The following is a 13,867-nucleotide window of genomic DNA, read 5'->3' as shown; positions in this document are numbered from 1 at the left end:
CCAACCATCTCATCCTCTGTCGTCCTCTTCTCCTCCTGCACTCAATCTTTCCCAAAATCAGGGTCTTTTCAAATGAGTCAGCTCTTCACATCACGTGGCCAAAGTATTGGAGTTTCAGCTTCAACATCAGTCCTACCATATTTCACTTATCGGAACTCAAAAATATAACATCTGATGTTGGTAAGATTATGAGAAAATAATCACTTTCATTGAGTACTCGTAAAAGTACCACTGCATTGATCACTGAGGAAGGCTTTCTTATCTCTCCTTGCTATTCTTTGGAACTCTGCATTCAAATCGGTATATCTTTCCTTTTCTCCTTTGCCTTTCACTTCTCTTCTTTTCGCAGCTATTTGTAGGGCCTCCTCAGACAACCATTTTGCCTTTTTGCATTTCTTTTTTGGGGATGGTCTTGATTCTTGCCTCCTGTACAATGTCACAAACCTCCGTCCAGAGTTCTTCAGGCACTCTGGCTATCAGATCTAATCCCTTGAATCTATTTCTCACTTCCACTGTATAATCATAAGGGATCTGATTTAGGTCATACCTGAATGGTCTATTGGTTTTCCCTACTTTCTTCAACTTAAGTCTAAATTTGGCAATAAGTTCATGATCTGAGCCATAGTCAGCTCCTGGTCTTGTTTTTTCTGACTGTATAGAGTTTCTCCATCATAGGCTGCAAAGAATATAATCAGTCTGATTTTAATGTCGACCATCTGGTGATGTCCATGTGTAGAGTCTTCTCATGTGTTGGAAGAGGGTGTTTGCTATGACCAGTGTGTTCTGTTGGTAAAACTCTATTGGCCTTTGCCCTGCTTCATTCTGCACTCCAAGGCCATATTTGCCTGTTACTCTAGGTATTTCTTGACTTCCTACTTTTGCATTCCAGTCCCCTATAATGAAAAGGACATCTTTATTGAGTGTTAGCTCTAGAAGGTCTTGTAGGCCTTCCTAGAACTGTTCAACTTCAGCTTCTTCAGCATAGACCTGGATTACTCTGATATTGAATGGTTTGCCTTGGAAACAGAGATCATTTTGTCGTTTTTAAGACTACATCCAAGTATTGCATTTTGGCCTCCTTTGTTGACTATGATGACTATTCCATTTCTTCTAAGGGATTCTTGCCCACAGTAGTAGACATAATGGTCATCTGAGTTAAATTTACCCACTTCAATCCACTTCAGTTCTCTGATTCCTAAAACGTCGATGTTTACTCTTGCCATCAAAGATGGACTCAATAAAGGACAGAAATGGTAGGGACCTAACAGAAGCAGAGATATTAAGAAGAGGTGGCAAGAATACACAGAACTATATAAAAAAGATCTTCATGACCCAGATAATCACGATGGTGTGATCACTCACCTAGAGCCAGACATCTTGGAATGTGAAGTCAAGTGGGCCTTAGAAAGCATCACTACAAACAAAGCTAGTGGAAGTGATGGAATTCCAGTTGAGCTATTTCAAATCCTAAAATATGATGCTGTGAAAGTGTTGCACTCAATGTGCCAGCAAATTTGGAAAACTCAGTAGTGTCCACAGGACTGGAAAAGGTCAGTTTTCATTCCAATCCCAAAGACAGGCAATGCCAAAGAATGCTCAAACTTTCAATGCACAATTGCACTCATCTCACACACTAGCAAAGTAATGTTCAAAATTCTCCAAGTCAGGCTTCAACAGTACATGAACTGTGAACTTCCAGATGGCCAAGCTAGATTTAGAAAAGGCAGAGGAACCAGAGATCAAATTGCCTACATCCACTGGATCATAAAAAAAGCAAGAGAGTTCCAGTAAAACATCTATTTCTGCTTTATTGACTACACTTTTGATTGTGTAAATCACAACAAACTGTGGAAAATTCTTAAAGAGATGAGAATACCAGACCACCTAACCTGCCTCATGAGAAATCTGTATTCAGGTCAGGAAGCAACAGTTAGAACCAGACACGGAACAACAGACTGGTTCCAAATCGGGAAAGGAGTACGTCAAGGCTGTATATTGTCACCCTGCTTATTTAACTTATATGCAGAGTACGTCATGAGAAACGCTGGGCACAAGATGGAATCAAGGTTGCAGGGAGAAATATCAATAACCTCAGATATGCAGATGACAACACCCTTATGGCAGAAAGTGAAGAAGAACTAAAGAGCCTCTTGATGAAAGTGAAAGAAGAGTGAAAAAGTTGACTTGAAACTCAACATTCAGAAATCTAAGATCATGGCATCTGGTCCCATCACTTCATGGCAAATAGATGGGGAAACAATGGAAACAGTGACAGACTTTATTCTTTGGGGCTCCAAAATCACTGCAGATGGTGACTGCAGCCTTGAAATTAAAAGATGCCTGTTCATTGGAAGAAAAGCTATGACCAACTAGACAGCATATTAAAAAGCAGAGACATTACTTTGCCAACAAAGGTCTGTCTAGTCGAAACTATGGTTTTTCCAGTAGTCATGTATGGATATGAGAGTTGGACTATAAAGAAAGCTCAGCACCAAAGAATTGATGCTTTTCAACTGTGGTGCTGGAGAAGACTCTTGAGAGTCCCTTGGACTGCAAGGAGATCCAACCAGTCCATCCTAGAGGAAATCAGTCCTGAATATTCATTGGAAGGACTGCTGCTGAAAGCTGAAACTCCAATACTTTGTCCACCTGATGTGAAGAACTGACTCATTTGAAAAGACCCTGATGCTGGGAAAAATTGAAGGCGGGAAGAGAAGGGAATGACAGAGGATAAGATAGTTGCATGGCATCACCGACTCAATGGACATGAGTTTGAGTAAACTCCGGGATTTGGTGATGGACAGGGAGGCCAGGCATGGTGCAGTCCATGGGGTCACAAAGAGTAAGACACAACTGAGTGACTGAACTGACTGAACTGAAAAGTACAATTGGGCAAGACACTTCAGAAGCATAGTTGTCTATCTACAATTGGATAAATTCAATTTTTAAAGCAATAAATATTTATTGAGAGCCCCCAAAATAGTTTCCTACACCCACAAAAATTTTAAATATGCATTGTGTTGGTCTAATACTTCTATTCCTAGTAATTTATTCCAGAAAAACAAAAGTACATTTATGAGCAATGCAAATGTATGCATGTTCACTACAGGGAGGCTGAGTAAATAATGCCAGTTGAAGAACAGAATACTATGGTCTAAGGCCATACCACCCTGAATACACCCGATCTCACCTGAACTTCTAAGTTTGGCCTGGTTAGTACTTAGATGGGAAAACAGAACACTACATAGCTGACAAAATTGATGTAAAAATGTCAATTTAACTAGAAAGATATTTGCAATTACATGAGCATTTTTACATGAAAAAAAAAGCAAGTCATAAAGAACTGTGAAGAGGACATGATAATTCTAAAAATATATGCTCATATGCTACGAACAACAGATTTTCAAAATACACAAAGAAATAGTGACAAAACTGAAAAGAGAAATAGACAAATTCATAATCACAGTTGAAAACTTCAATACTCTTCTCTCAGCAACGGAATTAGTTCATGGAAAAATCAACAAGAATAATAAGGAAATTAACAACATGAACCAACTGAATCTAACAGACATTTTATAGAACACTCACTCCATCCAACACAGCAGAATACACATTCTTCTCAAGTGCACTTGTAACATTTACCAAGACAGACCATATCCTGAACAATCAACCTTAAACTTTTTAAAATAATTAAAAATCATACAAACTGTTTTCTTTGACCACAGTGGAATTAAATTACAAATCAATAACGGAAAAATAATAGTGAAATTTCCGAATACTTAGAGATTAAGCAAAGTTCTAAATAGTTCAAGCAGTTAAAAGTGGTACTTAGGAAGAAATTATAGCAATTAGGTGCTTATATTAGAAAAGAAGAAAAGTCCTAGGACATCCCTGGTGGTCCAGTGGTTAAGAATCGGCCTGCCAACGCAGGGGACATGGGTTTGATCCATGGTCTGGTAATACCCCACATGCCACGGGGCAAGTAAACCAGTGTGTCACAACTACTGAGTCTACTTGCCCTAGAGCCTGTGCTCCACAACGAGAAGCCCCCACAATGAGAACCCCATGCACCACAACTAGAGAGTAGCCCCTGCTCACTGCAACTAGAGAAAGCCTGCACAACATCAAAGACACAGCATTACCAAAAATAAATAAGTTAACAAATATTTTTTAAAGAAGAAAAGAAGTCTGAAATCAATCTACTCTTCTACCTCAAGCTAGGAAAAGAAGAGCAAATTAAATCCAAAGCAAGAGAAAGGAAACTGTGAAAATTAAAACAGGTATCAGTTAAACTGATAACAGAAAAATAGAGAAAGCAAATGAAACCAAAACCTGGTTCTTTGAAAAGATCAATAAAAATGATAAATTCCTAGCAAGATTGACAAAGAGAGAGAAGACACAAATTACTAAATATCAAGAATGAACGACTAAATAATCAGCAAATGCTATGAATATAAATTCAACAACTTAAATGAAAGGACCAATTCCTTGAAAATCACAAACTTCCAAAAGTCATCTGATATAATAAGTTGAATAATCACATAACTATTAAAGAAATTATATTCTTGGATATAATTCTTCACAGAAAAGAAAAACCTTCAGGCCCAGATGGTTTTACTTGTGAAACCTACTAAACATTGAAAGAATAAAACATCAATTCTACACGTCTTCAAGAAAATAGAAGAGAATACTTTCCAAATCATTTCAGAAAACCAGTATCATTCTCATACCAAAACCAGAAAGTCAGTACCAAAATCAGAAAACAAAATACTACAGACCAACATCCATCATAAACATAGATGTAATAATCCTGAACAAAATATTAGCAAATATAACCCAGAAATATATAAGAATGATATTCCAAAACTCAGTTCAGTTCAGTTCAGTTCAGTCGCTCAGTCGTGTCCGACTCTCCGCGACCCCATGAATCACAGCACGCCAGGCCTCCCTGTCCATCACCAACTCCCGGAGTACACTCAAACTCATGTCCACAGAATCGGTGATGCCATCCAGCCATCTCATTCTCCGTCGTCCCCTTCTCCTCCCGCCCCCAACCTTTCCCAGCATCACAGTCTTTTCCAGTGAGTCAACTCGTCTCATGAGGTGGCCAAAGTATTGGAGTTTCAGCTTTAGCATCAGTCCCTCCAATGAACATCCAGGATTGATCTCCTTTAGAATGGACTGGTTGGATCTCCTTGCAGTATAAGGGACTCTCAAGAGTCTTCTCCAACACCACAGTTCAAAAGCATCGATTCTTCGGCGATCAGCTTTCTTCACAGTCCAACTCTCACATCCATACATGACCACGGGAAAAACCATTGCCTTGACTAGACGGACCTTGGTCGGCAAAGTAATGTCTCTGCTTTTCAATATACTATCAAGGTTGGTCATAACTTTCCTTCCAAGGAGCAAGCGTCTTTTAATTTCATGGCTGCAATCAGCATCCGCAGTGATTTTGGAGCCCAAAAAAACAAAGTCTGACACTCTTTCCACTGTTTTTCCATCTATTTCCCATGAAGTGATGGGACCAGATGCCATGATCTTTGTTTTCTGAATGTTGAGCTTCAAGCCAACCTTTTCACTCTCCTCTTTCACTTTCATCAAGAGGCTTTTGAGTTCCTCTTCACTTTCTGCCATAAGGGTAGTGTCATCTGCATATCTGAGTGGGGTTAAAACAATTTTGAAAAAAAAACAGACAGACTAGAGTTGGAAGAATCACGTTACCTAGTTTTAAAATTTATAAAAATACAGAAATAAAGACTGTGATATTGGCAAAGAGAAAGACACACAAATTAATGAAACAGAATGTAGAAATAAGTATAGAAATAGGCCCGCACAAATAAGGCAAATTGTTTTTTGGCAAAGGTCCAAAAGCAATTTAGTGGAGAAGTATATTTTTCCACAAATGGTGTTAGAACAGTTAAACATCCATATGCAAGACAATGAACTGACTTCTAAACCTTCATACCTTATAGAAATTCAACTCAAAATGGATTATAAATTTAATGTTAAAGCTTTAAAACATTCATATAAAATATAGGAGAAAATTTCATGACCTAGGTTTAAGCAGAGTTCTTAAATATGACACAAAAAGCACAAGGCTTCCCTGGTGACTCACATGGTAAAGAATCCGCCTGCAATGTGGGAGACTTGGGTTCAATCCCTAGGTTGGGAAGATCCCCTGGAGGAGGGCATGGCAACCCACTCCAGTATTCTTGACTGGAAAGTCCCCGTGGACCAAGAAGCCTGGCAGGCCACAGTCCATAGGGTTGCAAAGAGTTGGACATGACTGAGTGACTAAGCGTAGAAAGATAACATAGAAAAATTGAACTTTATAAAAATTAAAAGCTTTTGCTCTATGAAAGACACAGATATTAATAATGAAAAAAACTGGTGGGATGTATTTGTAAATCACACATCCAACAAAGGATTTGTAACAAGAACATATAAGGAACTCTCATAACTTGACACAAAGAAAATAAACTATCCAATTTAAAACTGGGCAAAAGATATAGACATTTCATCAAAGACGACTTTATACAAACAAGTATGTTCAACATTATTAACCCCTGAGGAAACACAAATTAGAACCATGGTGAGATTCCTCTATACATCTATATGGCCAAAGTTTTAAAACAAACAATACTAAGTGCTAACAAGGATGCAGAGCAGCTAGAACTCTCATATATTGCAGGTAAGAATGCAAAATGATAGTCACTCTGAAGCACTTTCTCATTAAGTTAAACATACATTTATCATATGAGACAGAAATCCCACTCCTGGGTGTTGATGTTGGAAATAAAAACTTATATTGACATAAAACCCTGTACATTAATGTTTATAGACATTCTTCGCACAGTCTCAGAAACTGGAAACAACTCAAAATGTCCTTTAATGGGGGAAGGTTTAAACAATCCTTGGTACATCCATACATGGACTACTACTCAGCAATAAAAAGGAATGAACTGTTGATATATACAACCTGTATAGATCTCAAAGGAGTTATGGTGATAAAAGTCAATCCCAAAAGGTTACACAGTATATGATTCCATTTATATAACATTTCTGAAATCACAAAATTACAGAAATGGAAAGCAAATTAGAAGTTTCCAGGGACAGAAAGGTGAGGTGAGGGAGATGGCTGTGGCTATCGCAGCACTGTTCATAATAGCCAGGACCTGGAAGCAACCTAGATGTCCATCTGCAGACGAATGGATAAGAAAGCTGTGGTACATTTACACAATAGAGTATTACTCAGTCATTAAAAAGAATACATTTGAATCAGTTCTAATGAGGAGGATGAAACTGGAGCCTATTATCCAGAATGAAGTAAGCCAGAAAGAAAAACACCAATACAGTATACTAATGCATATATATGGAATTTAGAAAGATGATAATGATACCCCTGTATACGAGACAGCAAAAGAGACACAGATGTATAGAACAGTCTTTTGGACTCTGTGGGAGAGGGCGAGGGTGGGATGATATGGGAGAATGGCATTGAAACATGTATATTATCATATGTGAAATGAATCACCAGTTCAAGTTCGATGCATGATACAGGATGCTCGGGGCTGGTGAACTGGGATGAACCAGAGGGATGGGATGGAGAGGGAAGTGGGAGGGGGGTTCAAGATGGGGAACATATGTACACCCAGGGCGGATTCATGCCAATGTATGGCAAAACCAATACAATAATGTAAAGTAAAAAAAAATAATAATAATTAATTAAAAAAAGAGTAAAACAAGGGATCATTCTGGTGATGGAACAATTTTGTATCTTAACTGTGGTATGGTGCTTATGAAACTTACATGTGTGATAAAACTATATAGGCTAAACACACACACAAATAAGAGCATGTAAACTGGTAAAATATAAATAAAGCCTCTGGACCTTGACTGTGATATTATATGACAGTTATGCAAAATGTTACCACTGGGAGAAACCAGGTGAAGGGTACATAGGACCTCTCTATATACTATTTTTTTTTGCAACTTCTTGTGAATCTATTATTTCAAAATGTTAAAAGTTCATAGAACTGTATACCAAAAGTCAATTTTACTAATTATTTTAAGATAAGAAAATTAAAGTTACAAAAGTAATATATATAGGAACGTATTTTCTACAACTGTGATTTTCTATCAAAGGTATACATTAGCATGGCTTATGGAACTTATAAGCCTCAGATGGGACCTGAGCATCTGACTCTGTGATCAGTGTACCATTTTAAAAATGGGGGGATAATAAACACACATGAATATTAACACTGTTTGTTGGTTTTGGGATCATAAGTAATTATAATTTCTTACTTGGCTATAATAAATATGAATTTTTGTGCAATAAAAATAACAAAAACTTTAAAAAAAAATAAGTTCTTCATTTCAGCTGGTATTTCTAAAGACTCAGACATGACTTAGCAACTAAACAAACAACTACTCCTAGTTTAATGCCATCTGTGAATTTGATGAGGTGATCTTCTTTGTTCTCATCTATATCATTTATAAAAATGTAAATCAAAGGGGAGGAACAAGATGGCAGAGGAATAGGACGGCGAGACCACTTTCTACCCCACAAATTCATCAAAAGAACATTTGAACGTGGAGTAAAGTCCACAAAACAACTTCTGAATGCTGGCAGAGGACATCAGGCACCCAGAAAAGCAGTCCATTGTCTTCGAAAGGAGGTAGGAAAAAACATAAAAGATAAAAAAAGAGAAAAAAGAGGTAAGGGCGGAGCTCCGTCCCGGGAAGGGAGGCTTTAAAAAGAGAGAAGTTTCTAAACACCAGGAAACACTCTCACTGATGAATCTGTGGCGAGCCTTAGAACCTCAGAGGGCCACATAACCAGGAGGAAAAAAAAGAAACAATTAAAACCCACAGATTACCCGCCGAACAGTAACTCCCAGTGGAGAAATAGCACAGACGCCTGCATACACCATTAGCAAGCAGGGGCTGGGCAGGGAGGAGCCGGCTGAACTGCTTAGAGAGAGGACTGGGCTTGAATGCTGTGAGAACAATCTGAAAGAACTGGGAATAGCAAAGCAGACTGTGGGATAGCTTCCCCACAAAAAGGCGGAAAGCTCTAACCTAAGACTCTGCCAGCCCCACTCACAGAACAAAAGGCTGAGCAGAGCAAGCCAGCTGCGGTTGGCCCATCACCCATCCACTGCCGAGACAGGCAGGGAGGTCAGCCAGAGCCAGAGGGGGCAACCGCGGCCTCAGAAAGGCATCCAATACAAACTGCAGGCAGGCTTGTTGCTAATCAAGACTTCTTGGGCTCAGGCTGGTCGCTATCCACCTGAGAGGGTGCGCCTGTTGTACACCCAGAAAACTGAGTGGCAGGGACTGGGGAGGGGATAAGTCGCAGCGACTGTGCTCGCCAAACACCTGGTCACCTGAGCTGCTCGGACCGGGGAAGGCACAAAACGCAGGCCCAACCAAGTCTGAGCCTTTGTGGAGTACCCGAGAAACTGAATTTGAGTCGCTCAGACCTGGGAAGTGCATACAACCCAGCGCCGGCCTCGGACAATTCCCGGCAGAGCAACCTAGAGCCCATGCAGTGTAGACTGGGACAACACATGCGCTGTGAGAGGGGGCAAACCCAGTGTGGCCGAGACACTATGAACACTCCCCACAGACGCCAGAGATATTTGTCTGCTGTGTTTCTTCCTTTCCAGAACAGGAGTGAACAACTGAGCCTTAAAAAGTGTCCACTGGCCCCCTAATATGAGGGCAGAAATTAGACACTGAAGAGACCAGTAAACAAAAGTTAAAACAGAGGGAATCACCTTGGAAATGACAGATAGAGAAAGTCTAGAGACTACCCCAAGAATAAGACCGAAAACCAGAGGCAAGAGGCTTAAGCCTGAATCCTGAGAACACCAGAGAACTCCTAACTCAAGGGAACATTAATTGATAGGAGCTCATCAAATGCCTCCATACCTACACTAAAACCAAGCACCACCCAAGGGTCAACAAGTTCCAGAGCAAGACATACCATGCAAATTCTCCAGCAACAGAGGAAAATATCCCTGAGCTTCAATATACAGGCTGCCCAAAGTCACTCCAAACCCACTGACATCGCATAACTCATTATTGGACAATTCATTGCACTCCAGAGAGAAGAAATCCAGCTCCACTCATCAGAACACCAACACAAGCTTCCCTAACCAGGGAACCTTGAAAAGTCACCCATTCAACCCCACACACAGCGAAGAAACTACATAATAAAGAGAATTCCACAAACTGCCAGAAGAGGGAAAGGCCACCCCAAGCAAAGCAATATAAGCAAGATGAAGAGGCAGAGAAATACCCAGCAAGTAAAGGAACAAGACAAATGCCCACCAACACAAACAAAAGAGGAAGATATAGGGAATCTACCTGATAAAGAATTTCGAATTTTGATGGTGAAAATGATTCAAAATCTTGAAAGCAAAATGGAGTTACGGATAAATAACCTGGAGAAGAGGACTGAGAAGATGGAAGAAAGGTTTAATAAGGACTTAGAGGAAATAAAAAAGAGTCAATATACAATGAATAATGCAATAGATGAGATCAGAAACACTCTGGAGGGAACAAACAGTAGAATAATAGAGGCAGAAGACAGAATAAGCGAGCTGGAAGATAGAATTGTAGAAATAAATGAAACAGAGACGAAAAAAGAAAAACGAATTAAAAGAAATGAGGACAATATTAGAGACCTCTGGGACAATGTGAAACACTCCAACATTCGAATCATAGGAGTCCCAGAAGAAGAAGACAAAAAGAAAGACCATGAGAGAATACTTGAGGAGATAACAGTTGAAAACTTCCCTAAAATGGGGAAAGAAATAATCACCCAAGTCCAAGAAACCCAGAGAGTCCCCAACAAGATAAACTCAAGGCGAAATATTCCAAGACACATATTAATCAAATTAACAAAGATCAAACACAAAGAACAAATATTAAAAGCAGCAAGGGAAAAGCAGCAAATAACACACAAGGGAATTTCCATAAGGATAACAGGTGATCTTTCAACAGAAACTCTTCAGGCCAGGAGGGAATAGCAAGACATACTTAAAGTGATGAAAGAAAGTAACCTAAAGCCCAGATTACTGTACCCAGCAAGGATCTCATTCAAATATGAAGGAGAAATCAAAAGCTTTACAGACAAGCAAAAGCTGAGGGAAATCAGCATGACAAAACCAGCTCTCCAACAAATACTAAAGGATCTTTCCTAGACAGGAAACACAGAAAGGATGTATAAACTCGAACCCAAAGCAATAAAGAAAATGGCTACGGGATTGTACTTATCAATAATTACCTTAAATGTAAATGGGTTGAATGCCCCAACCAAAAGACAAAGGCTGCCTGAATGGATACAAAAACAAGACCCCCATATATATCGTCTACAAGAGACACACCTCAGTATGAGGGACACATACAGATTCAAAGTGAAGGGCTGGGAAAAGATATTCCATGCAAATAGAGACTAAAAGAAAGCAGGAGTAGCAATACTCATATCAGATATGAGTATACTACCCAAAGTAATTTATACATTCAATGCAATCCCTATCAAGCTACCAACGATATTTTTCACAGAACTAGAACAAATAATCTCACAGTTTGTATGGAAATACAAAAAACCTCGAATAGCCAAAGCAATCTTGAGGAAGAAAAATGGAACTGGGGGAATTAACCTGCCGGACTTCAGGCTCTACTACAAAGCCACAGTCATCAAGACAGTATGGTACTGGCATAAACAGAAATATAGATAAATGGAACAAAATAGAAAGCTCAGAGATAAACCCACGCACCTATGGACACCTTATCTTTGACAAAGGAAGCAAGAATATAAAATGGAGAAAAGACAGTCTCTTTAACAAGTGGTGCTGGGAAAACTGGTCAGCCACTTGTAAAAGAATGAAACTAGAACACTTCCTAACACCATATACCAAAATAAACTCAAAATGGATTAGAGAGCTAAATGTAAGACCAGAAACTATAAAACTCCTAGAGGAGAACGTAGGCAAACACTCTCCGCCATAAATCACAGCAGGATCCTCCATGATCCACCTCCCAGAATATTGGAAATTAAAGCAAAAATAAACAAATGGGACCTAATTAAAATCAAAAGCTTCTGGACAGCAAAGGAAAATATTAGCAAGGTGAAAAGACAGCCTTCAGGATGGGAGAGAATAGTAGCAAATGAAGCAACTGATAAAGGATTGATCTCCATAATATACAAGCAGCTCCTGCAGCTCAATTCCAGAAAAATAAATGACCCAATCAAAAAATGGCCCAAAAAACTAAACAGACATTTCTCCAAAGAAGACATAAAGATGGCTAACAAACACATGAAAAAATACTCAACATCTCTCATAATCAGAGAAATGCAAATCAAAACCGCTATGAGATACCATTTCACACCAGTCAGAATGGCTGTTATCCAAAAGTCTACATGCAATAAATGCTGGATAGGGTGTGGAGAGAAGGAAACCCTCTTACACTGTTGGTGGGAATGCAAACTAGTACAGCCACTAAGGAGAACAGTGTGGAGATTCCTCAAAAAACTGCAAATAGAACTGCCATATAATCCAGCAATCACACTCCTGGGCATACACACTGAGGAAACCAGAACTGAAAGAGACACAAGTACTCCAATGTTCATTGCAGCACTGTTTATAATAGCCAGGACATGGAAGCAACCTAGATGTCCATCTGCAGATGAATGGATAAGAAAGCTTTGGTACATATACACAATGGAGTATTACTCAGCCATTAAAAAGAAAGCATTTGAACCAATTCTAATGAAGTGGATGAAACTAGAGCCTATTATACAGAGTGAAGTAAGCCAGAAAGTAAAACACCAATACAGTATACTAATGCATATATATGGAATTTAGAAATATGGTAATGATACCCCTGTATACGAGACAGCAAAAGAGACACAGATGTATAGAACAGTCTTTGGGACTCTGTGGGAGAGAGTGAGGCTGGGATAGTTTGGGAGAATGGCATTGAAACATGTATATTATCATATGTGAAATGAATCGCTAGTTCAGGGTCGATGCATGTTACAGGATGCTCGGGGCTGGTATGCGGGGATGACCCAGAGGGAGGATAAGGGGATGAGGGAGGTGGGAGGGGGGGTCGGGAGGGGGAACTCATGTACACCCAGGGCAGATTCATGTCAATGTATGACAAAAACCAACCAATATAATATTGTAAAATAATTAGCCTCCAATAAAAATAAAAATTAAAAAAAAAAAGATTAAACCCCCCAAAAATGTAAATCAAAACAAATTCCACTAGCAGTCTACTAGAAATCTCTTTCTTGTTTGGTAATGATCAGCAATATTTATGATCAATTTTACCTATGTAAGATCTACTCAGATTCTACTTTATCTAATTTACAATTTTTCATCATTTCCATAGAATGATATTTTCATGCTTTGCTGATGTTCAAATATACCATGTTTACCACATTTCCCTAGTTTGTCACTCCAAAGTGAGCCTGAACCATTACTCTAGTATTTAAAGGATACTTAATAATATTACCTTTTCTTCTGCTGAGCACAGACTATGCCTTTTATTTCCTTGCAAACTCCAGAGCAACCCCTTTAATTCTATTCATTCAACAAATATTCACTGACACCTATAACATCCAGGTACTATCACACCTTCATTAGTGTAAAGTAATAATTAAGTATTTACAACAATATTCCCTCAACAGTCAACTCTTAACAAACAGCCATCTGCCCTGGTTGGGGCTATACTGTCCTTCCTAATACTCATCCCATCCAAAGCTTGAAAGACTTTGTCACTGACCCTTATCCAATCACTACATATACTTTTACAAGATTTGAGAATGACTGAACTACCATAC

General features: G+C 39.0%; 1 protein-coding gene across 1 annotated transcript in view; it reads right to left on the bottom strand.

Moving 5' to 3' along the window:
- The window catches only part of LOC148773814 (G2/mitotic-specific cyclin-B3-like), a 61,967-nt gene that overhangs the window by 34,414 nt on the left and 13,686 nt on the right, over positions 1–13,867 (bottom strand).

Source organism: Moschus berezovskii, chromosome 26, assembly GCF_049115385.1.
Source record: "Moschus berezovskii isolate FMDL1 chromosome 26, NW_MosBer_1.0, whole genome shotgun sequence".
Classification (NCBI taxonomy): Eukaryota; Metazoa; Chordata; class Mammalia; order Artiodactyla; family Moschidae; genus Moschus; species Moschus berezovskii.
This window is presented reverse-complemented; position numbering and strand designations above follow the sequence as displayed.